This window comes from Prionailurus bengalensis, chromosome X (assembly GCF_016509475.1).
Source record: "Prionailurus bengalensis isolate Pbe53 chromosome X, Fcat_Pben_1.1_paternal_pri, whole genome shotgun sequence".
Classification (NCBI taxonomy): domain Eukaryota; kingdom Metazoa; phylum Chordata; class Mammalia; order Carnivora; family Felidae; genus Prionailurus; species Prionailurus bengalensis.
The window spans coordinates 108,160,990-108,186,022 of NC_057361.1; the positions used below are offsets into that span (position 1 = coordinate 108,160,990).

The following is a 25,033-nucleotide window of genomic DNA, read 5'->3' on the forward strand; positions in this document are numbered from 1 at the left end:
CTTTCTCCAGAAGACCCATAAGCTCACCCATGGTGTGTGCCGCCCAGGTTTCGAGGAGGAGGAGGGAAGCCCTCATCTGACTGTATCCCAACCCGACCTGAGACCCCGGAAAAGGCAGCCATCTTTCTGGGCTGTAGCTTCTGTCATCCTTATTGAGGGTGAGGGCTAAGGGTAATCCAGGTTTAGCAGATGCTCACTAGGGAGTCTCGGGTGAATGAAGATGGTGGTGGGAAAGCACTTTGGAAATTAAAAAACACTCATCCAGATGACGAGTTTCAGGTGACCCCCAGAGAGCAAATGGGGCTTGGGGCCCCATTAAGGCCCCAGAAGTCCCCCATTGGCTCAAGAACATAGAAAACTGGAGACTTCCAGTTGTTGGCTTGAAGGGGCAGGCCCCTCACTGGGGTTGGGGGTCCCCGCAGGCAGGGGCAGGTTGCTCTGGTTGAAGCAGTGCTCCCAGGCCCCTGTCCTAGCTGCCTTCACCCCACCCCAACACTTTCGGTTGTGGTATGTGGCAAGAAAGGCTCTACAGAAGCCCCAGTAGGGGAGCAGGGTCAGGGGGAAGGGTTACTGACGGAACCTATTTCCCCAGCAGCGCTGACTCCCAGGGGCCTTGCCTGAGAAAGCCAAAAGAGCACCCCCTGGAGGTGCCTGTGGCCACCACACCCTCATCTCTACCACTCCAGGGGCCTCACCAAGAGAGTCACTAAGCTCTTCTGGGAAATGAGGGACAGGCCGATGACAAGGAGAACAGACAACAGGAAAGAAGGCAAAGTCGAGTCCAGAGCAGCTACTGAATGAACCCCAGTTCGGTGGGCTGCCAGCCACAGCCTAGGAGGGGACCCCAGAAGTCCCTGCAGATCATAAGGGAGAAGATCCAGCTTTGCCTTGGGGTTTAGTCAGGTGATCTTCCTCCTCTGTGAAATGGGGGCACCGTCCCTAGCTCAAAGAGTTGTCATGCAAGGCCAGTGAGTTCATGTGGGTGAAAACTTTGTTATGTCCCAAATGTGTTTTTCAATTTCCTGGTGTGATTGGTGTCTTTTTGGCTACAGTCACTCATCAAACATTTGGCATATCTTTGCCTGGATGGACAGGAAGACAGGACATGGAGGTGGTGGGATGAGATGAAGGCAAGGGAGGACATAACCACAGCCATGAAACTCATGGGAAAGGGAGGAAACCAGCTTGACTGTGCGGGAGGGGGGTTGGCTGGGGGATCAGGGATATCAGTTGGATAAGGGCATAGGCCCAAGATCCACCAGGTGGTGGAATTGGGATTTGAACTTGATATACACAGCGACTGGGAGTTCCTGGAGATTCTTGAGCAAGGCAGGGCATAAAGCAAGCAGTTCTTTAGGTAGGTCCCTTTGGTATGAGTGTAGGAGTGGAGTGGATGGAAGGAGATCTGGTGGGGCAGCTGGAACCCAGGAGGCGAAGCCCAAGGCCACTCCAAGGGAATAAAATGACAGATTGTGGGGTAAGACAGTAGTTGTGGGGACCCCAAGATGTGGAGCCTGCGGTAAAGAATGTTAAAAGATATGAAGTGATTGGGACAGGAAAGATGGCAGGAGAATGAACTCAACTTGGGCAGTTTGAAATTGGGATCATCTTGAAAAAAAACCCAGATGGAAAAAAAGAGGACGTGGACATTTTGCGCGCGCGCACACACACACACACACACACACACACACACAGCATCAGCAGGAGGGACCGCTACAGGCCTTCAGTGGCCAAAGGAGCAGGCCTGGCCTGGTGAGGCTGGCAAGCCAGACACAGTCCCATGGCAGAAAGTGGCCTGCGATGAATGAAAGGCGGCTTCAAACGGCACACACCCCACCTCTGCCTAGGAAGGCCTGCTTATTTCCATAGGTGGGGTAACAGAAACACTGACCAGAGACTAATTAAATTTATTAGTGGGTTTTCTAGAAGCTGGGGCAATCTGTGGCTCAGCACCAACAGGATATTAAGTCAGATAACTTTTATTGAAGGGACAGTGTTCTTTCTCAAAGCCCCTGCCAGCGCGTGCCCTAGAAACTAAAGTGGAGGCTCCTTGCTCAGATCTGGGACTACCCTAGGCAGGAGGGGCTGGGCTGGGTTCACTGCCTGTTTGGCGGGGGTAGGGGGTCCCTTTCAAGTGCCCCATTCCCCCACAGGCCACTTCCCAGGCCAGCAAAAGCAAAGGAAGTCCGGTGTTGCCTGCACAGAGGGGAGGGTGCAAGGCTGAGGTAGAAAGACAGCCTATTGGGGTGCAGGCAAATAGGGAGGGCAGCTTCAGTTCTGATGTCACCGTGAAACCCTGGGGTTCCTCCTTCCTCCTCACCTACACTACTCAAAACCTCTTCATGACTCAGAGTCCCACGATATCAAAGTAAAAAGGGGCCTGAAAGATCATGGCATCTATCCCTCGTGTCATCCAACTAGAGACAACAAGTTCCCGAGGGAAGAGAAATGACTTGCTCAAGGTCACACAGCCAGTCATTATGACTCCCAGGTGACCTTTCTTCCTCTCCTCCTCATTGTCTCTCAGCATCCTCAGTAAAGCCAACCCTTTCCTCTGGTGAGACCAGACAGCGGCCAGAGCCCCAGGGCTGGCAAATAACAATGAGGCCACACGTGTGCAGAACACATTTAACTTTTGCAGCAACTTCCCCACCTTCAGGCCTTTGCTCACACTGTGCCCTGGGTTTGTTAGGCCCTTCCCCAATTTCTGCAGCCCTAATTCCCACATAGTATTCAAGATCTGAAGCAAATGTCACCTCCTTTTCATAGCCTCACCTGCTTCCTCCCCACCAAGTACATTCTCTCCTCCTCCTCCTCCTCCTCCTCCTCCTCCTCCTCTTCCTCCTCCCAACACATGAACTTGACTTCTTAGACCAAAGTATGGGTTGGCAAACTATGGCCCATGTGCCAAGTCCAGCCTATCATCTGTTTGGTATGGCTCATGAGCTAAGAATGGCTTTTACATGTTTTAATGATTTGGACAAAAATAAACAGAAGAATAATATTTCATGCCATGTGAGAATTACACAAAGGTCAAATTTCAGTGTCCACAAATAAAGTTTTATTGGAATGCAGCTATGCTCACTCGTTTACGTGTTGTCTGTGGCTGCTTTTGCATTGTAAGTTGAGTTGTGACAAGAGTTCATATAGGCCACAAAGCCTAAAATATTTACTATCTATCCTTTGCAGGAAAAGTTTACTGGCTCCTGGACTAAAGGCTTCACTCCCCTTCAGTGTGAAGAGGTTAAGTTCATTTCTGAGAAGAATGTCACAGAGCACTCAGAAGGCACCAGGAGGGAGGTGTGGTACACCAAATACAAATTCGCAGGTTGTCATCAGAAAGAAAATCCTGGCCCTGTCTCTGCCCATGGTGTGACCTTGGGCAAGTCACTTCTGCTTTGTGGGCCTGTTTCATCAGCTGCACAATGAGGGGGTTGGACTGGAAAGTCAAAGCCCTTTCTAGCCCTATGATTTAGAGTCAGCAATCTGTTGCATTTCCAACTCATGCAGTTTTGTGCAGGCAGTCTTGATCATTTTCTCTCAGAATAAGAGCTTACAGAAGGTTCCCCTGCCCAGCTGTGGTTTTCCGCTGCCACTGTGGGCCCCCCTCACCCCATATTCACCTGCCCTGCCCCACCCTTCCCTTCTAGCTGACCTGACTGCCCTTCTCCCTGAATTCCTCTCCCATCAAAATAGAAATGGCTTCCTCTGAGAGCCCCCCACCCCTCCAATCCGGTGGGCCAGGAGTATCCATTTTTTGTGGGGGGAGAGGCAGGGAAAGAAGGGCTCTCAGCTCTCCCCAGCCTCTCAGGGCCCACAGCAGACAGGCAGTGAAGCAGGGGATAGGGCCAGCTCTCACCGCACCCCTACTCTGCCAGAGGAAACAGCCCCTCTCTGCCACTTCCTGTCCCAGGGGTTTGAGCAGTTTCCCCTTCAGGGCCTGCGGGGCCCTCCCGGCCCCGCCCCTGCCCCACACAGGTCAGAAAGTGCAGAGAGGGGAGGGGCCCTGCGGGTGAGGGGGGAGGATCCCTCACAGGAAGGCTGAGGAGACAGCTGTCTACACAAGGGGACACCCCAGCAGCTCCACTGCCAGCCTGCTAGAGCTGGGGGCATGGGGACTGGGAGGGAGTAGGAGCTGTCTCTGCACACCCTCTCCGGTTATTGGATGAATAGAAGTGAGTTTATCACTTTACCTAGCTATCACCTTGAGGGGGCGGGTGCAGAATGAGCCAGGCCTTGGAGGATTGGATAAAAGACCCGACCGTATGCTCAGGTCAATGTCCACCTGGAGCTGATCCTCAGCCCCAGGTGGCTTGGGATGGAGCTATGGGCTGAAGCAAGAGCCTGGGGAAAACAGGCCGACAACAGGGGTTAATTGGGAGGGGCAGGTGACAGGGAAATCAATGCCACTTCACAACTTTGCATAATTTTGTCCCTAGCACCAGTGGACAGAGACAACAATGGAGAGCAAAGTACAGTAACATGTGGGCCAAGGGTAGCAGCATTTTCTGGGTGATAGAACAGGAAGCTATCACATTCCATACCTGCTACTGACTTGGTTTTTTTCTTTTTTTTTAAGTTTATTTATTTTGAGAGAGAGAGAGAGGCTGAGAGAGGGAGAGAGAGAATTCCAAGCAGGCTCCGCATTGTCAGCACAGAGCCTGATGCAGGGCTTGATCTCATGATCTGTGAGATCACGACCTGAGCTGAATTAAGAGTTGGATGCTAAACCAACTGAGCCACCCAGGCGCCCCATACCTGCTACTGATTTGCTGTGGTGACTTCCACTTGTAAATACCTCCCAGTTGCCCTTGCAAGGTGGGGCTTCCAGAACTGGGGTGATGTGCCTGTGAGGTATCCTGCAGGCATGTGACCAGCTCTGCCAGGCCCTTCCAAAGCAGTGGGTCAGAGAAGCAGTGGAAGCCTGAGGCCCTGGACCTCTGCCCAGTTGCCAGTGCTCCTGGGGACAGGTTAGAAGTACGTGATGATGGTTCTAGAAGACTTGACGCCTGGGATAGGGGGCTCATAGTGGATAGATACAATCACTTTGGTCCCCCCACGTTAATATTGTTCCATGAGGTCCGAGGTGAGAGAAGTTAAGGGGACTCCTACACGTGATGGTACTGGGTGAGCTGACAAAAAATGGATGGGAAGATGGTCTTGACACCTCTCTCAGTTCTAAGATTTTTTTTCTCAGCTCTTGCGACTTTGGCCAAGATCCCTGCCCAGCCAGGCCGCCTGTCAAGAGAACAAAGTCTCTCTTTTCCCTCTCCCTCCACACACCCCAGGGCAAATAGGCCCCAGTGCCCCAGTGATAGGGCCCCACACAAACTTGCTTCTCCACCCCCAGCTGCACAGCTGGTATGGGGGACGCCAAGGAAGCCTTGGAGACAACATCTGGATGAGCACCTGGGCTTCTGCCAGCCCCTCCCTACGTCTGCAGTGCAAACCCAGGGCCAGGGCTTGGTTACAAGCCCAACTCAAAGCTGGTGGCACGTGTTTGGAAAGCACATCTAGACTGGAAGGAGGGGGTGGAAGCACTTGAGAGCAATGCCAACTCAGGGCAAATGCTTGCGGGGCTGGCACAGATCTGAACTATCGCCGGCTGGGATGGCGGGTGTGGCCACTGTGGTCTCACCATGGGCCCGTTGCGGGAGGAGCAGAGGGGTGTGGTACTTGTTTAAACGTGGGTAAGATGTTTTTGCCCTCTGATATCACTTGAAGTTGTTCCGTCTGCATCTGGGGAAAGGGGCCAAACAGTAAAACTTACAGGGTGACAGGGTGGAGCGTAGGGAAGGTGGCAGGGATTTACATTTATTGGGTACGAGCTGTAGGGTTGGTGTTGTGCCAGGCACTTTACATAGCCTATCTCCTTTCATTCTTAACAACATCCTTACAATGTAGGTAGTCAGTGGCAGAGCTGGGGTTTGAACCTAGGTTGACTTCCAACTACTACACTCTCTTAACATTGTTTTCAGTGAACTCTTTTTTGGTAATAATAGTATTTTAATAGTTTTATTTTATTTTATTTTTTTTAATTTATTTTGAGAGAGAAAGCATGAGCATGTGTGCAAGTGGGGGAGGAGCTGTGAGAGGGGTGGGGGCAGGGGAGAGAGAATCCCAAGCAGACTCCACATTGTCAGTTCTGAGCCCAGCACAGGGCTGAACTCACCAACCGCAGAACCATGACCTGAGCCGAAGTCAGACGCTTAACCCACTGAGCCACCCCAGTGTCCCTTAATAGTTCAGTTTTAAAAACAGCAAAAGTGAGGCTCAGAAAGGACTAGGTAACATGACCAAGGTCACACTTCCCATCAAAAATGGAGGCAGACCTTTTTTCAGGCAGCAGGGATGATGGCGGACATTCAGAGAGAGAGCGCCTATCAAAAGCAGCTGACCATCTTTCAAAATAGGAAGAGGGTCCTGCTTGGAGACTCTGGAAAAAAGAAGCTCCCACAATATGACAAACACACTGGTCTGGGTTTCAAGACGCTCAAGGCCTTTAAGGGCACCTATACGGACAAGAAGTTACCCTTCACTGGCAATGTCTCTGAGGGCAGATTGTATCTGGTGTGGTGGCCAAGATGAAGACGCAGAAGACCACTGTCATCCACCAAGACTACTTCCACTACATCTGAAAATACAACTGCTTCGAGAAATGCCACAAGAACATGTCTGTACACCTATCCCATTTCAGGGACCTCCAGATTGGTAACAGTGTCACAGTGGGTGGCTGCCAGCCCTTGAGTAAGACTGAGCGCTTCAAATGCTTAAGGTCAGCAAGGCTGCCAGCAAAAAGCAACTCCAGAAATTCTGAGACTAGATATCTGCTCATACCTCTAAACAAAATAAAGTGATTTTCCTAAGCAGATTAAAAAAAGAAAAGAAAAGAAGGGGCGCCTGGGTGGCTCAGTCGGTTAAGCGTCTGACTTCGGCTCAGGTCATGATCTCACAGTCCGTGAGTTCAAGCCCTGCGTCGGGCTCTGTGCTGACAGCTCAGAGCCTGGAGCCTGCCTTGGATTCTGTGTCTCCCTCTCTCTCTGCCCCTCCCCCGCTCATGCTCTGTCTCTCTCTCTCTCTCTCAAAAATGAATAAATGTTAAAAAAAATAAAAAATAAATAAAAAAGAAGAAGAGAGGCAGAACTCAAACCCAGGCCTGTGTGCCCTTGATCTCAAAGCCTGCGCCTTTCCCACTATCCCATGCTGGTGATCATTTGCTCAGATCCCTAGCCCAAGGTTTGCTCACAACACCCAACTTTGAATGTTCAGAACCTCTGTGATGCCCCTTCAACAAAAGCTTCCCAGGTCTGTGACCCATCCCCCTCAGGGTCTCAATCTGAAGCAAAGCTCCATCTAATAAGTGAATTCTAACTTTCTGGGCCAAGTCTGCACCAAAATAGTTACAACTTGAGCTCCTGTGGCCAGATATGGAGGAAGGGTACATGGAATAGGAGGCTTCCAGCTCTGTTGATGAAGGAGGCTGTCTCTATTACTGTACCTCAAAGGGCCTACTGTTGTCAGAGAGTTCCTGGATCCAGACCTGTAGTGATCATGTCATGGTCCCTGCCCCATAAATATACACTTGCTCTCAGCTTACACATAATGTAAGTCTGGGTTCCTATCTCAGGGTGTTGATTCATTCACATGTTTATTCAAACATTTATGGGAAGTCAATCCTGAGTACCTCATAGACGGCAGGCCCATGGCCAGGGACTTAACACCAGGCCCACCCTATTCTTTTCTATGGTAGGGTCTGTTCATTTTTTTTTTAATTTTATTTGAGAGAGAGAGACAGAGAGAGAGAAAGAGAAAAAGAGAGAGTATGTGTGTTGTGTGTGTGTGTGTGTGTGTGTGTGCGTGCACACACACACACATGAGCAGGGGAGGGGCAGAGAAAGAGAGGGAAACAGAGACTCCCAAGCAGGCTCTGGGCCGTCAGCCCTGAGCCCGATGCAGGGCTCAATCCCATAACCCTGGGATCATACCCTGAGCTGAAATCAAGAGTCAGATGCTCCACCAACTGAGCCACCCAGGTGCACCTGGTACGGTCTCTTCATCTCTAAGTTCCCAGTAAGCTGGGTTAGCCCATATGCCTAAATAATATTGCTGGGTTTTTCTCCCCAAAATACATCTATAACAGGGGCACCTGGATGGCTCAGTCGGTTGGGCGGCCGACTTCGGCTCAGGTCATGATCTCGCGGTCAGTGGGTTCGAGCCCCGCATCGGGCTCTGTGCTGACAGCTCAGAGCCTGGAGCCTGTTTCGGATTCTGTGTCTCCCTCTCTCTGACCCTCCCCTGTTCATGCTCTGTCTCTCTCTGTCTCAAAAATAAATAAACGTTAAAAAAATAAAAAAAAAATACATCTATAACAAATATCTCTCCATAACTGAGGCCCAGAGGTTGGCAGCAAATGGGAAGTGATTGCTAATGGGTATAGAGTCTCTTTATGATGAAAATCTTCTATAATGGATTGTGGTGATGGATACAACCCTGTGAGTATACCAAAAGCCACCGAACTGTATACTTTGAGTGTATAATTGAGTGAACTGTATGGCATTGAACTAAATCAAATTAAACTGTTATTTAAAACAAACAAGCAAACAAAAATGAGGCCCAGAGAGGGGCAGCAGTTCACTCAAGACCATGTGCAAGTTGCCAGAGCAGCTCAGGCCAGACTCCAGGTCTTCTGATTTCTGATTTTGAGGCTCTTGCCTTCTATCAGAGTCCTCACAACCCTAAGCAAGGATAAATGCTGAGGTTCAGTGATTGTGCAAAGCTGGGCCAGCCTCATGCAGGAGGGCTGGTGGCTGGACCTTAAGCAATAAGGTAGGCAGTAGAAAATGCTGTAGGCCAGGGACTTTCATTTAGGTCTGCCATGAGCATCACCAAGTGCCTGCCGCTCTCTGGACCCCACTGTCCCCATCTGTGAAGTGAAGTGAATGAGTTTGGTGGTCCCTTGCAAAAGGCTATACCAGCTCTGACCCTCTCAGGATCTTTTTTTTTTATTTAACTTTTTAATGTTTATTTATTTTTGAGAGAGAGAGAGGGAGAGAGACAGAGTGCAAGTGGGGAGGGACAGAAAGAGGGAGACACAGAATCTGAAGCAGGCTCCAGGCTCCGAGCTGTCAGCACAGAGCCCAATGCGGGGCTCGAACTCACAGACTGTGAGATCATGACCTGAGCTGAAGTCGGACGCTTAACTGACTGAGCCACCCAGGCGCCCGTTACCCTCTGAGGTTCTAATTATAAAGTACTGCAAGATGCAACAGAATGGTGTGTCAGATATGTGCTTCTTCTCCAAGAGCTGCAGGAGGTCTTGGACACAATTAGGTGTTCCAAGTGATGCCCTTCACTGATAGTGATGACCAAGACGTTCCTGTGAGAGTCAGATTGTCTCAGACAATTCCACTGCTGAGTTTCTGCATGGGAGGTGGGTAGCTTGGTCCTGATTTCCCCCCACCAGCAGTGTTAGGTGGGAGAATAAGCCATCCTAGAGACCCAATGATCATGTCCTTTGGAGATATCAGGCACCAGGTTCTTGGCCTGGTGCCCAGGCAGCCCCACCTTGTGCTGAGCTTGCCTCCTTGGTGGAGGGAGTGATTGCTGATGGTCTAGCCCCTGCTGGACAGGATGTTTCCACATCAAACCCCACTTCCTGCAGCTAGGCCTGGGCTCCGGTTCCCCCCTTCTCCTGCCATCTGGTCGCCTGCCCTCTGCCCCCTCCCCTTGCTGGGTGTTTACAGGCTGTCTTATCAGCCTGGGGAATCTGTGCCTCACCCAGTCGGCTGCCCCGCCCCGCCCAGCCCAGACAGTCTGCCCAGGGCCCTACCTGCCCGTGGTTTTGCCATTGCAGGCACACGAGTCTGGAACCCCCTTACACCCCTGGCAGGCAGGGGGTGTGGATGAAGTCTTGCTGCCTGCCAGAGTGAAACCTGAATATTCATAGTGCTTTATCCACCTTGCCCAAGCTGGGGGAGGGCAAGCATTCTTTGTATATTGTCATCATCTCTATCTGCAGGCTATGGGGACAGGAATGAGGTGCTTGGGTCACTGAGAAGGACAACTTTGGCCTGGAGGCCTTGACGGCTCTTCTGTTCTCCACCAAGAAGAGATGAGCACGGGCAACACCAGGCTCTGAGAGTACCTGCATGTTTTCTTTTTTCTAACTGAGGAGAACTGTAAACACTCCAAGCTAAAGGTGGGACAGAATGAGGGGTCATAGGCTGAACCCGGTGGAGGAAGGAAGGCTGGGGAATCTGTAGGTATGGCCTTAGCCAATCCATGCTGACATCAGAGTTTCATAAGGCCCACACTGTCTCCATCCTACCCTGGGATCTGCTCACCCACTAAAGGCTAAGATAAGGCCAGGGCTAACTAAGCACTGAGTAAGCCCAACAGCTTTCCCTGGGAACATAAGGGCTTAGATTCTTCCATCAAATAAGTTTGAACCAAGGAGAGGGACAGGGATGGGGACAGCAGCAAATGAACAAGCTGCAGGTGATGGATATGCCTTCCAGAACTTTGGGCTAAGATCCTGAAAGTTCAAGTTCTGACCTGTCCATAAGCAGGTCTCACAGGGACACAGCCTGCTTGGTAAAGCTGACCAAGCCCCACAGTAAGAATCAAAGCCACAGTCCAAACCCAGCTCATCTTTCAGGAGCTTTCATGTTGTTTGCTGATAAATCTATTAAAATATACTTAGGCAGGGGCACTTGGGTGGTTCAGTGGGTTAAGCGTCTGACTCCTGGTTTCGGCTCAGGTCATGATCTCACAGTTCATCAGTTCGAACCCCGTGTCTGGCTCTGCACTAAGCGCAGAGCCTGCTTGGGATTTTCTCTCTACCTCTCTCTCTGCCTCTCCCTCATTTGCTCTCTCTCTCTCTCTCTCAAAAGTAAATAAATAAACAGTAAAAAAAATAGATTTAGGCAGTAGATTGCAACATTCTCACTTAAGATAAAATGCCATACTTCAAAGAGATTTATGCGACTGTGTCCTTCTAGGCCCCTGGGATAGAATTCAATAGTTTGGGGCGCTTGGGTGGGAAAGTTTGGAAAGACTCTGCTAAGGCAATTTTGCCATTAATGGACTATGTAACCACAGGCATGTCAAGTCATGTGGCTCTCACAGACTTGGGCCTCCTACCCTGCTCTGCACTATAGATCTCATGCTGCCCAGCACTCTTCTGACTGACCATGGTAGCAGTCAAGACTCCATAAACCACCATCCCTTCTCCCCAGGAATGACTTCCCCACCACTCTGAAAAATCACAAACTATTTCGTGTCAATGTGTTAATGGGTGACATTAGGTTAATGTGTCACCTCTCTCCTTAACACATTTCCCTTTAAAAGGCCATCTGGAGTTACCCTACCCTAACCTAAAGAGTGGCTCTGGGGCAATAGTGGGGGCAGGGGAGCCAGGCAGGTATTTCTTGATGGCGCTGCCTCCTCTCACACCATTAGCCGTGGAGCAATCCAGCCTTCACCATCTACTCCCCCCACCTGTGGTCCATGTATAGAGTGGATGCGAAAGCCTTAGAAAGACTAACAACCAGGCCTGGTGCAACAGAAAGCCCACTTGACTGGGACTGAGGAAGAGTAAGTCCTAGTCACGGCTCTGCCTCTGCCTAGCTTCTCCCTCAGCCTTTGAGCCAGCACCAACTCCTACTCCAGGGCACACATTTAGATCAATGGCTGTGGCCATACCAGCTGTACTCCACAAAGCTTTACAGTCCAAACTCATCTGCTTGGTTTCCAAAGGTCCTTCACAGTCTGACTCCACCCTACCTACTCAGCCTTGTTTCCCATGATTTCCCAACTCAAGCCTGGGCTTCAAGCCCAGTGGTCTCCTCATGGTCCCCTGAGGGAACATTCCAGGCTCATTCACGGAGTTTCTCAGGCTTGCCATGCCCTTGCTGCTCTGTTTTGGTTAATCAAATAATGCCCATCCAGCAAGGTCCCATCCAAGCTCCCCAAACACATGGAGCTGTTGATACCCTGATAACTAGACTGCACACCTATGGAGCCCCCTTTTCTAGATGCTAGCCCAAATTCGACCACAGGAGCTCTTAACGCCACACAGGCTTGAACTACTCTTTAATTATTTCATGTGTGTATCTTGTTTCCTCAATAGGCAGTCAAATCCATGGAACCAAGGCCTAGCTCATCTTCTCCTGATTCTAGCACAGGCCTGGGCATTCATGAATTAAGTTCATGTGAAGTCTTTTCAAGTGAGATCTCTAAAATAGAGATCCCGGGTCCTGACTGATCTGAGAGCCACGATCTATGGGTGGCATTAGGAATAGAGTTGGGGGACAAAGGTCTCCAGTCTCAAACATTACTTGTCCCCTCTTGCTCCATGAGTCTGTTTAGAGAAACACACGCTAGCTAAAGTCATTTATTCCAAGCTGCATCAAGAAGGCGGTTGGTGATCAATCAGATCATCACCAAAGCATTCTCTCTTTGTACAAAACCACAGTGTTTCCACCCTGGGCATATTGGGTGCTGATCTGATCACTGGACCCTCTGGAAAGATTTCATGATTCTGGATCAGGTCTAAGACCTAAAATGATTCAGAAGAACAGGGAGTGAGGGTAACTATATGAAGACAAGCTTTTCTGTGTTGTTTTTTTTAAACAGGGTGGGGTTTTTTTTGTAATTTTTTTAATGCTTATTTATTTTTGAGAGAGAAAGGGAAACAGAGTGCGAGCAGGGGAGGGGCAGAGAAAGATGGAGACGCAGAATCCGAAGCAGGCTCCAGGCTCTGAGCTGTCAGCACACAGCCCGACGCGGGGCTCAAACTCACAAACCATGAGATCATGACTGGAGCCAAAGTCGGATACTCAACTGACTGAGCCACCCAGGCGCCCCAAGACAAGCTTTTCTTAAAAAATGTTTATTTACTTTTGAGAGAGAGGGTGGTGAGGGGCAGAGAGAGAAGGGGACAGAGGATCTGAAGCAGGCTCTTGCTGACAGCAGCAAGCCCAATGTGGGGCTTGAACTCACAAACTGTGAGATCATGACCTAAGCTGAAGTTGGACGCTTAACCAACTGAGCCATCCACATGCCCCGAAGACAAGTTTTTTTTTTAGAAGAGGCCTTATGTTGTCCAGACAGAAAAGGTTGAGAAGGGATATGATTGGCATCTACAAAATGATGTATGGAGCAGATAATCATGGGCCCAGTCACCAAAAATGGTTTGTAAATGAAGGGCAAATAATAAATAGTCCTATTTTGCAAATACATAAGTTTGTGAACTTTGGAACTCTTTAGTTGAAGAATATCAATGAAAAGATCAAGCATCTTCTTTTTTTTAAATTTATTTACTTATTTTGAGAGGGAGACAGATAGAGAGAGAGGGAGGGGCAGAGAGAGACAATCCCAAGCAGGCTCTGCACTGTCAGTGCAGAGCCCAACATGGGCCTCGAACTCACAAGCCACGAGATCATGACCTGAGCCGAAATCAAGAGTTGTACACTTAACCAACTGAGCCACCCAGGCACCCCTAAGCATCTTCTAAATGACAGTTACATCAGGGTCATCCATGGTTATAAAACAAGATCACAAAAGCACAACCAAACATATCTGTTATAACAATTACTGCAAATAGGGTAAATTCAAGCGTTAAAAGAAAACGATATTGACAATCTCATTCTAAACTTCATGTGGAATTGCAAAATAATTAAAATAAGCAAACACAACTTTGAAAAAGAACAAAGTTGGAAGGCTAACACTACGTGATGTCAAAAATGATTACAAAGTTAAATTAATAAAAAAATTGGCATTGGTGTAAAGATAAATAAATAGATCAATCAGTGGAACAGAATACAGAGTCCAGAAATAAGCCTACATATATAATGACAGCTGCAGTAGCCTAACAATAGCTTTTTCAACAAATGGTACTAGAGTGATTGGATATCTATATGTAAAAAGAGAAAAAATAAATTTGGATTCAAACCTCTTGCCACATAGAAAAATTCACTCAAAATGGATCGAAAGACCAAAATGTAAAACCTAAAACTATAAAACTTATAGAAGAAAACATAAGACAAAATATGTGACCTACAGCTAGGTGAAGAGTTCTTAGATACAACACCAATAGCATGATCCATAAAAATAAAAATTGATTAGTAGGACTTCATCAGTATTAAAACCTTCTGCTCTTGGGGAGTGTGGGTGGCTCAGACGGTTAAGCGTCCGACTTCGGCTCAGGTCATGATCTTGCAGTTTGTGAGTTCAAGACCCATGTCGGGCTCTGTGCTGATAGCTTGGAGCCTGGAGCCTGCTTTGGATTCTGTGCCTCCTTCTCTCTCTCTCTCTCTGCCCCTCCCTGCTCACGCTCTGTATCTCTCTCCTTCAAAAGTAAATAAACATTAAAAAGATTTTATAAAAATTAAAAAGAAAAAACTTCTGCTCTTCAAAAGACGCTGTGAAGAGAATGAAAAGGCAAGCCAGGAACTGGGGGGGTGGGGTGGGGTGGGAATCTTTACTAAGCATGCATCATCTGATAAAGGTCTTGTATCTAGAATGTATAAAGAACTGTCAAAACTCTAACATGAAAAACAAATCAATTTTCAAACAGGCAAAAGATTCAAACAGATACGTCACCAAAGAAGATATATTGGTGACACATAAGTATATAAAAAGATGTTCAACCTCATCCATCATTAGGGAAATACAAATTAAAACCACAATGAGATACCACTGCACATCTATTAGAATGGCTAAAATTAAAAAGACTCGCCAAGTGTTGGTGAGGGTGCGGAGCAACCAGAACTCATACACTGCTGGTGGGCGTATAAAATGGTGCAACCACTTTGGAAAACAGTTAGACAGTTTCTTAAGAAGTTGAACCTACAACTATTGCATGATCTAGCCATTCCAGTCCTAGGTATTCAACCAAGAGAAAAGGACATATATATAGCTATACAAAGATTTGTACACAGATGTTCATAGCAGCTTTGTTTGTAATAGCCCAACACGAGGAGTGGGGAGGGAGGGAAGCCACCAAATGTCTGTTGACCAATGAATAGATAAACGATGTATCATATGTCCATACAATGTGACGTTATTTAGCAATAAAAAGGAATGAAATACTTATGTATATAACAACATGGACATGCTGACTGAAAGAAGCCATACAAAAGGAGAGAACATGCTACATGATTCCATTTATATAGAACTCTAGAAGATGCAAACTGTTACAATGAGTCATAAATAAGCCCTGGAGCTCTAATGCACAGTATAGTGAATATAGGTAACAATATTGTATTGTAATTATCAAACTTGCTGGGAGACTAAAGTCTCTTACTCCTACACAGTCTTGAATTGCTCTTTAATCACTAAAAAAAAAAAAAGGGTAATGATGTAACGATAGAAGTGCTAATTATCATTACAATGGCAACCATATTACAATATGCAAATAGCCCACTATGGGGCTAAGTGCATGTGTATTACTAAAGTTCTAGAATTGGGTTTAGATCCTTCAGAGCAGGGGGCTGGGTCTGCTGTGGTTGGGTTATTTTTTTTTTAACATTTATTTATTTTTGAGAGAGAAAGAGACAGAGCATGAGCAGGGGTAGGGGCAGAGAGAGAGAGAGAGAGGAAGACACAGAATCCAAAGCAGGCTCCAGGCTCTGAGCTGTCAGCACAGAGCCTGACCGTGAGATCATGACCTGAGCTGAAGTCAGACGCTTAACCCACTGAGCCACCCAGGCGCCCCGGGTTTGTTTTTTTTTTTTTTTTTTTTTTTTTTTAGGATCAGAGTGGCGCCAAGAAACTGGTCACCTAATGTAACAGACAGGTGTTTTCTGGGCATGGATTCTCACAGAATCAACACAGCTGAACTAGCCTGTTTTATCCTCTAGGGGCAACATGGGAAAAAAGACTGATTATCTCCTAAATCTATGTCTAAGTACCTCCTTGCTATCAGGTCATCAGGAATTTGGGGAGGTTAAGACTAATTGCCCACTCTCCCATCCCCCAAGGCCTAGCAGTTCTAAACCTGAGGGGTGGAGACAAAGGCACTGAGTAAGTGGCTCAGGAGTGGTCTATGGGTGGTCTAATTTATCCTGGGCAAACACGATCCACTTAATAGCAGATGGAACCTCCAAGGTACTTTCTGGGAGGCCTCTGGAATGGAGATGGCACTCAGCACCCTGGGAATTCTTCTGGGCAAAGGCAGTGCCCCAGCTCCAACCCAAGGCCTCTGGGCATTAGCCCTGAATGGATGCATAATCTAATTCTAGTAAAAGGAGGGAGAAAGTGAGCAGCGGTTGGCCAGTTGGCTCCCAGAATTCAACACTCAGCAGGGTAATAATAACAAACTGATGGTTGCTAAATACTTGCCAGGGATGGAACATGAGGTCTTCTCTCAGAGGAACTAACTTAACTCTTATTCCCACAGCCAATGATACTCAAGATGAAAGTGGCAAAGAGATAAAGATGGCAATGTGAATAAAGACACTAAAGACTTGCTTTTTGCTCTTCACAGCACCACCGCCTGCCACATGGAAAGACTGTATGTTGCACACACACGTCTTCTTCCGTATCCCCTCCTTCTCCAGTGTGATGGCAGAGCTAACAAAGGGTTAGCAGAAAGATACGGGAAATCTCCATCTCAGTTTTAGGAATGGGTATGGCAGGCCCTGCCAGTACTGCCAGAGAAGCGATGGATCCCTGGAGTTGGCAGAGTCAAGGGTGTGTGAAGGGGTGACAACAAGCACAGCATCAGCCACAGGAATAATAGCAGCTAACACCTATCCTATTGGGCAGGAACTATGGGCCAGGCACCATGCTGAGCGCTTCACATACCTTATCTCATTTAATCCACATTCTAACCCTGGCAGGTGGGCACCAGGACCCAGAGTGGTTAAGTGACTAGCCCAAACTCACACAGTCAGTAAGTGGCAGGTCTGGAATATGGACACAGAGAGCCTGTGCTCTTCCCCCTTCTAGACAACACGCTTCACTGGAAGTATATTGGGTTAGCCTGGAAGAAGAAAGGAAGCTTCTGGAAGGGCAGGTGAACTGAGAAGCAGGAAGTACCAGCACTGGGACAATAAAATGGTCCATCAAGAAGGTGGGAACCTAAGGCAAAGCTTGCTCAACCCAGGCAGGCTGCTTAGCCTCTTTCTTCTTGTTGGTTCAAGAAACGTTCCAGTACTTTCCCTTACAGACCCTCCTGCATGAAACACCTTTCCCTGAGCCTCCTTCTCCTCTGATAGAAGGCTGGAGTCTCTGCCAAGAAACTCACCTTAGAACATGATTTCCCAGCCAAGAAGTCAGGGCACTCTGGTGTGTCCCTGTGGTGTTGCCATGTGCTGGGGAGGGGGCAGGGAAAGAGGGCAGTGAGAGAGAAAAAAATGATGCGGGGGAGGGGGGATGTGTGTGTCTGGGTGTTTTTCTCCAGTTAAACCCAACAAGAGCCAAGTTCCTCTCTACACTCAGCAATGGGAGACACAGAAGCAGCAGAACAAATATATGGCTAGTCCTTGCCCTTGTCTGCATGGTCTGGGAAGAAACCTGTGGGACTCTCTAGACTCTTTGGTTCCCAAGCTGGCTGAGGAAATGAAAATCTCTGTCTTCCACCTGAACTTCCAGGCTTCCAGAGAAATCCCAGAACTCCTGGGAAAGGTGGGACCCAACCAGGCCAAGCCTGCTGTGAACACTACTGGTGTGTCAATCTTCCCGTGCATTTGGTGCCTTCTACCTCTCTTCCCCTCTTTTCCCCAGGGTGTGTGTGTGTGTGTGTGTGTGTGTGTGTGTGTGTGTGTGAGTGTGTGTGTGTGTTTGTGTGTGTGTGTGTGTGTGTGTGTTGGTGGGGGTGGGGTAGCTCAAAACAAAATCCCTTCAGGTTGGGTGGCGAGGAAGCCTGCCTACCCTTTGTGTCTTATCAGTACACGCTGGGCTCCCAGTCTGGGTCAGCCACTTTCTATCTCTCCTTGGAGGGGAGATCAGGGGTTTGCTCCGAGCCACCCACACCCCCTGACCTGGTCTTTTATGTGACATGCATTTGCCAAACAATTATCCAGACTTCGAAGGTCAGCCTGCAGCCAGGGGAGACAGAGAAAGGCGTCTTTTCTCCCTTTTCTGCCCAGCCAAATCTCCCCCACGCCGACCCCTCCCACTTCAAGGTCTAAGCTGGATTTGAGCCTCGGACCTCACAAAGCCTTCCCTCCCTCCTCCAACTGCCAACCTCAGAGCTCTGGCTGCCTCTGGCCCCTGCTCTGAGGAGCACAATTAGCACCTGACCAGTCGCGGTCCAGGCTACTTGTCCTGGCCTCTGATCATTTCAGGGTCTTAGTCATCTTTACACCACCACCTCCTCTGCTGTCTCCTCCACAGTGCCTAGCACAGGTTGGGCACACAGTACGTGTTAATAAATGGCTGTTGAATTGAAACTCGGCAGCCCCTATGAGGTCAGAACCCTCACGAGCACCCCGACCAGCAGTTCCTTGGCAACCAGCGCCGGGGCCTGAGCTATAGGGCATTACTGGCGTGGCCACTATTACAGACCATGTGAGGCTCAGCGGCCAGAGATTTGCAGGCGGGTTGGTGTTGATGAGAAAAGCCTCTGACCTCTAGGAAAGCGCCCATAGGATTCTGGGTACCTCGGATGAGTTTCCTTTCTCCCCTGCAGAACTAGTTTTCAGTCTGAGAACCACAAAGGAAATAAATTGGCAGCGAAGCCAGAAACCTCTTTGCAGCTTAGAAATCCTGGAGAGATAACCAAGCCCAGGTTGGGGTCAGGCCCAAGCTTGAGGACAGAAGGCTGCCGGAGGCCCTTCCCAGTTCAGCAGGAGATCTCTGGGGGGTGCATGGCAGGGGGCTAGAGGGGTGTTTGGGGGTGGCCCTAAGTAATGCCATCCTGCCCTGGAACCCAACAAATCAGGCCACTGAATGCTCACCACCTGCAGCCCATGAAGGAAGCAGGTCTCCCTTCCCCATCATTCATCCAAATCCCAAGGAAATTCAGGTGATGCATCCAGACCAGAACCCAGCCAGGGTTCCCTGGCAAGGAGAAGCCTCCAAGTCTGGGGCGCCTGGCTCCTCACACTAGCTCAGATATTCGAGGCTGGCTTTGGATTATGCGTATTTATATAGATGAGTAGCCACTCTCCCTGGCTCCCTCTCACACCCCACACCCCACATCCCAACTCTGGCCTGCAACAGAAGGTATACACAATCCTGGAAGGCAGGTGGTGTCTTCTTCACCTCCATTATTTTCCTCACTGCCACTTCATTGATGCCTGCTACCATGACTGGCTCTCCGCAAATGTTTGCTGAGTGGAGTCTCAGTTTTAGGCACTGTATTAGAAAACACCATAATGCTAATTCATGCTCACTATGTGCCATATGCTGTTCTAATAAGCAGCTTATGTGTATTGATGTACTTGATCTTCAGAGCATCCTTATGAAGTAGGGCTCATTTGAAAGATGAGGAAACAGAGGCATACAATTGATTGGGATCGCGTAGCTAGTAAATAACAAAGCTGGTTTTATTTATTTATTTATTTATTTATTTTAAATTTATTTACTTATTTTGAGAGAGAGAGAGAGAGAGAGAGAGAGAGAGCGCAAGTGTGGAAAGGACAGAGAGAAAGAGAGTCCCAAGCAGGCTCCACACCACCAGTGCAGAATAGAGCCCAACACAAGGGCTTTAACTCATGAAAACCACGAGATCATGACCTGAGCTAAAGTCAGACACTTAACCAACAGAGCCACCCAGGCGCCCCCAAAGCTGGGTTTTAGACCCAGACAGTCTGGCTCTAGGGATGGAAGGTAAAATGAGAAAGTTGGGGGCTGCGGGGTGGGGAGTGGCAAGGCCCAAGGCCAAGCTTAGGAGCAGGGATTTCCCTGGGAAAGCAATCCCATCAGCCTGTGCCTGGCTGGGCCTCTTCAGAGACAAAAGCCCTGAATTTTGCAGGCTTGGGACATATTGGATATTCTATCAATCAGGCCTATGAATGACAGACCACAGCACCCTCATGTTTAGATCCCAATTTAGAGAAGACAGAAGCCACTGAGCCACCACTTAGCACTAGGCAGGGGGAGAGTGGATTTCAGGCCCCCAGCTTGTCCAGGGGTGGGCGCCAGTTCCTGAGCAACCACCAGCAAACAGTGTAGCAGTGGGAGGAATGCCAGACATAGTTGCAAACAAGCCACTCCTTCGGCTCACAGCTAGAGGCTGGGTGAGGGTGGCAACATGGAGCCTGCTCAACACCACCCCCTCCCCAAACATCCCAGCTTTTGAATCGAACCCAGCCCCAGAAATAACCCACATGCAAGGCAGCCTCTTCCCCACACAAGTCCTCCAAGATAGTTAAGTCCTTCACTTAACTCAAGACAGCTCCCCCACTAGGCTGTTCCTGCTCTGGGTCCACTGAATCAATGGTTGAGAAAGCACCTTATAACCATGTAACTAACTGCTATAACCAACCATGTAACTGCGTGGAGGGATTTGCATTCTTGCGGGGCATACATGTTCCCTAGGCATTTTTAGTGCCAAAGTGTCCTGTCTCCCCAAAGGGGAGACCTAGATCTGTTCCCTTCAACCCTGTCCAACCTGGCACTCAGGCTAGGGGTCAGCTTGCAGGGGGTGAGTGCCCGATGGGCGTGCCCACCAGCTGCTGGGGCCAAGCAGTGGTGGCTCAGGCCCTGGGGTGGTGACCTCACTTCCGCTCCTACCTCCCCACCTCCTTAGCACTCCTCCCATTTGAGGCCCCACCAGGCCAAAATCAAGAAGTCCAAGGTTAACTGTTCCTCCCCACTTTAAGAGCTAATTAAAATGATTAGCTACAATGAACTGTCAAACATTAACCAGAAGAAGCTGCAGGACCAGACAGGTCTCTATCTGGGGTACAGGGATGAGGCGCAGGACTCAAACTGCCATCAAATCCCATGGCTGGGGTGTTGGGTGGGGGGAGCCAGGGAGAACCTGGCTGAGCTGAGGTACCAAGGGGTCAGAAGGTGACTCTGGTGAGAAAGGCCATGTCCCTACACGCAGTCATCAGGAAAGGGCAGCAGAGTTATGGTGCGGTGGAGGGACCAGAAATTCATAAAGCGGCTACCGCCTCATTAGTTCCCCAAAGCAAGGCGCTTGCCGGTATGGCACCCCGCGCTGTGTATCTGCTCAATCCCCTTGCCGGCAGAAGAGGAAGGAACAGAGAGGCGGGAGAAACCGGGAGAGCGGGAACGCGGGAGCGGGAGGGCTGGCGGCTTGCTCACACGGAAACTCTGGTCTCTGCCAAGAGGTCTCTATTTTGGCGATCCAATTATCCAAGTCATAGGTGTGTGTGTGTGTGTGTGTGTGTGTGTGTGTGTGTGCGCGCGCGCGTGTGTGTGTGTGTGTGTGTGTGTGTGTGTGTTACTCTAAGGCGCCTGGCCCCAGAGGCCCCAGGGGCCGGCTGCCGATCAATCTGGCAGCCTAGCCACTGTGCGGTCTGACCTCCCGCCCTCGAGCCTCGAGTTTTTGGGGGGCTGCTGTCTCGATCGGCCTTGTCAGGGAACCCGGGCTGCCCGGGTCGCGGGAAAACTGGCCCCCCGCCCTGACTGGGGAATTCGATTCCGTTTCTAACCCCGGCTCAGAAGCCCGAGTTCCCCAACACACACGCGGTGGGGCGAGGCAAGGGCGGGACTCAACACGCCAGGGCTCTCCCACCATTCCCTGGGCCCCCAACTCTACACGCAGGGGCCCCAGCGCCCCCGATCCCGCCCCCTCGGGCAAACTTTTCCAGGTTCCCGATGGCTCGAAGAACTGGCGCCATCGACGTACCTGAGGCCGAGTGGGCTCGGTCGCCGGGCAGGGATCGGTCGCTATGGTCCCCTCCCCGCTCCGGGGGCCCAGAGGAGGGTCCCCACCCCCGCCAGCTCGCCTTCTCCTCTCAGAAGCCAGCCGGGCCGGTGGCGCCGGGACTTCGGCGCCGGCGAAAGGAGAAGTGGAAGTTGAGCGCGGCGCCCGGTCGGTCCCCGCGGCCGCCGGGGCCACCGTCCCCCTCCCTCCTTCCCTCCCTCTTTCCTCCCTGCCCGCCTGCCCCCGCGGCCCCGCGCCCGTGACTCACCTCGGCGCCGGGGCAGGCTGGTCCGGGCGGGCGAGGCACAGGGCTCTCCCACACGTCGCGCAGCCAATGGCAAGTTGGAGGGCGAGATGCAAATACCAGGTGAGACGCCGGCGCCCCTGATAAAACGACTCCGGGGGGCGGGGTGGAGTGCGGGGGGGAGCTGGGTGGCCGCCGGGGAGGGCCAGGCCAAGGGAGGGGGCAGCGGGGGCGCCCGGGGAGGGGGCGCGAGCCGGCGGAGACCTGCACTGAGACACCCGAGCGAAAGGGGAAATTGCACTAGAAACACACACGTCCCCGCAGGCGGCGGCTGGGGCGGGCGCGGAGGAGGCAGGGCGGGAGGGAGGGAAGAGCCGGAGGGAGGGACCGACGGGAGGGACCGCGGGCGGGCGGGGTGGGTGAGGGAGCGAGGGAGGGACGAGGCGTCTTGGTGGAAACAGCGCCCCTCCACCCCCGGCCCGCCGCGGTCGCCAGCACGGCAGGGGGAGCCGTGCCAGGGGCCCGCGCGGCCTCTCCTTCCCCTAGCGGCTCGCTCGCCCCCGGGGACCGCGAGAGCAGGGCCCCTGCAGAGCCCGTATTGCCCGCCCCTGCCTTGGCCAGTGCCCCTAAGTCGGCTAGCGCGTGGCGGGTGCGGGGCTCTCCTATCCCTGTCGGGGCCCTTCCCGGTGAGAGGCCCCCACACAATGCCCGGGAGAGAAATCTATTCTCAGGGGACCCCGGGTGTTTATGTTCAGGCCCCTCGCGGCCTGCACACACCGCTCGCTTGACGCCTTTGGCCCATATGCTTGCACTCCAGATTATTGAGCGCCTGCTGTGTGCGGACCTGGCGGGAGGGCGGGAGGAGCGCGTGGGTGAGACAAGGAGATGCCCAGAGGATACAATTTGAGAGCTATATGCCAAACACCGCAGGATCCCGGGCCAAATGCATCATCGTGCGCTTGGGGTGACTGGAGAGTTTGGGGGACTTCTTAAGGAAGTCGAGCCTAGGGCTCCTGGTGGGGGAGACCAGGCAGACATGAATCAGGGGAAGGGCTGAGCAGGGAGAGTAGGGCTGACACAGCAGGTGCAAAGGCAGGCAGTGCTGGGGTGCTGGGGAAAAGTTCAGGCTCCCCTTCTCTCCAAAGCCAAGCTGCCCTGTTTGAGGCATCCACTTGTACCCCAGGCTCCCATTCTATCTCCCCCTTACCCTCTCCTCTGACCTGCCTCAGCAACCGTAAAAGCACCCCCCCCCATCTGGTCCCACAACTAAGAGGCTCTAGGAGGAAAATGGCTGGAAATTGTCACTTCTTATGGCTCTACATGGTCTGGAGGACGGGTGCACCCAAGCCTGAGCCTTTGAAGTTCCTTGACAGAAAGCAGGAAAGCTGAAGGGGCCCCAGAGGACGACGGCTTTCTGTGGGGCAGGGGTGGCCAAAGGGCCTGAAGTTCAGGGACCTGCTCAACCACCAGCATCTGCCTGCTTCCCCAGCCTTGGGAAAGGATGGTCCCTGGCACAGGACTTGGGGACATGAGTGGTGGTGGATGATGGTGGTGAAGGCAGCTGCAGATTACAGGTTTCCAGGGAAAAACCTAGGGACTGGACTGGGGCACTGGCCCTCAAGATCTCTTGGCTACCTATATAGCCAAGTCCCTGAAATAAGCACCAAGAGCAGATTCCCACTTTTTTTCTTTTCTAAGTGGGCATGCTTTCCCCGGGGGGATTCCGGATCCTGGAGCCACATCATTGTCTGCTGGTCTCTGGTCTGTGAGGCTCCCTTCTCGAGGTCAAAGTCGTGGTAGGTCCCACCTATCCCTAAACCCCCTTTATCTTGACTTTGAAATTCACCAGTGGACACAAATACACATACCTTTCCATTTTACTAAGAGTTCAGTGGTCTCTAACATCAGACAGGCCTGAGTTCCTATTCCAACTGCACCATTTATCAGCTATGTGTCTTTGGGCAAGTCACTTAAACTCTCTGAGCTTCACTTTCCTTATTTTTAAGTTGGGAATAGTAAGAACCTACATCAAAAGGCTGTAGTGACGACTGAATAACATAACCCACGTCTATGGCAGTGCCTGGTGTCTAGTAACCCCTCAGTAAATGTTAGCTACCTTCAGCATCATCCTCATCCTCACTGCACTTTTCTAACCCAGCTCTCAGGAGAGACTGATCGGTCCAGGCCAGAAGCTGCTGAGGACGAATGGTGAGATCCCTCCTATAAATGTTTGTGGTTTAAACCAAATCTGAAGCTTCAAGGCATGTCAAAGCCAGAGGAGAGGTCTTCCTCTTGGGAAGGGCTGGGAAAGAGGTCAAGCACTGTGCCAACCAACTAACAGTGACTGGTCCTAATACCTGCCAGTGACCTGGAGCCCATTTGTGGGAATCCCGTAAGTTCCCACCTTCCTCAGCCATTCGGAACTAACCACAGCACCGTAATCTGGGAGTTGCAGCCAAAGCAAACCCCACCCCCCCCTTGATGAATATCTTGTGCTGACCTCGCCTTGGGGAGCCATGGGCCACACGAGTGACTTTCCTGGATCCATGGCTCCAGGTCAACCAGGCTGCCCTTCCCAATGACTTTGCTGCTCCCCAGACTGCCAGCCCTTCCCCACCTGGCTCCCCACTCTTCCATTTACCCCTTGGGTGAGCCCCAGCCAGGAGGGACCAGCCGACTGAGATCACTACTCCTGATGACAGCCATGCTGTCTCTGCCAGTGGCTCATTCCCTGACTTGGCAGGAATTCCCCTTCTCGAGTTGCCCATGGATGCCCAGACTGCACCATCCAGTGTGCACTCTCAGTCTTTCTCCTTCCAGCCCGTCCCACCCCCCCACCCCTCCAACTCCGATTCAGTCCTCTCGAGCCTCAGAACATGGATCCTTCCAAGAGTGGAGGGCCTCCTGGCTGCCCACAGCCTGTGCAGAGCCAGCTCGCCATTCCAGTATTCAACTTGCCTTCCCACCTTGGCAACTTTCTCAGGTTCTCTTTCTCCCCT

The 25,033-nt window shown here is 50.9% G+C and overlaps 1 protein-coding gene and 1 pseudogene across 3 annotated transcripts in view; one reads left to right on the forward strand and one right to left on the reverse strand.

Annotated features, from left to right (window-relative positions):
- Window positions 1-25,033, reverse strand: part of ELF4 (E74 like ETS transcription factor 4) — a 50,184-nt gene that overhangs the window by 19,624 nt on the left and 5,527 nt on the right. Inside the window, exon 1 of one of the 3 annotated variants that reach the window (XM_043571641.1) lies at window positions 22,059-22,603. The exons of 1 other annotated variant lie outside the window; for it this stretch is intronic. The gene's annotated coding sequence lies outside the window, so the exon portion shown is untranslated. Of the gene's footprint in view, window positions 1-21,772; window positions 22,007-22,058; window positions 22,604-25,033 lie in introns of those variants that run through there. One more of the 3 variants, XM_043571642.1, reaches the window with a different exon arrangement.
- LOC122478008 lies at window positions 6,355-6,817 on the forward strand (annotated as a pseudogene).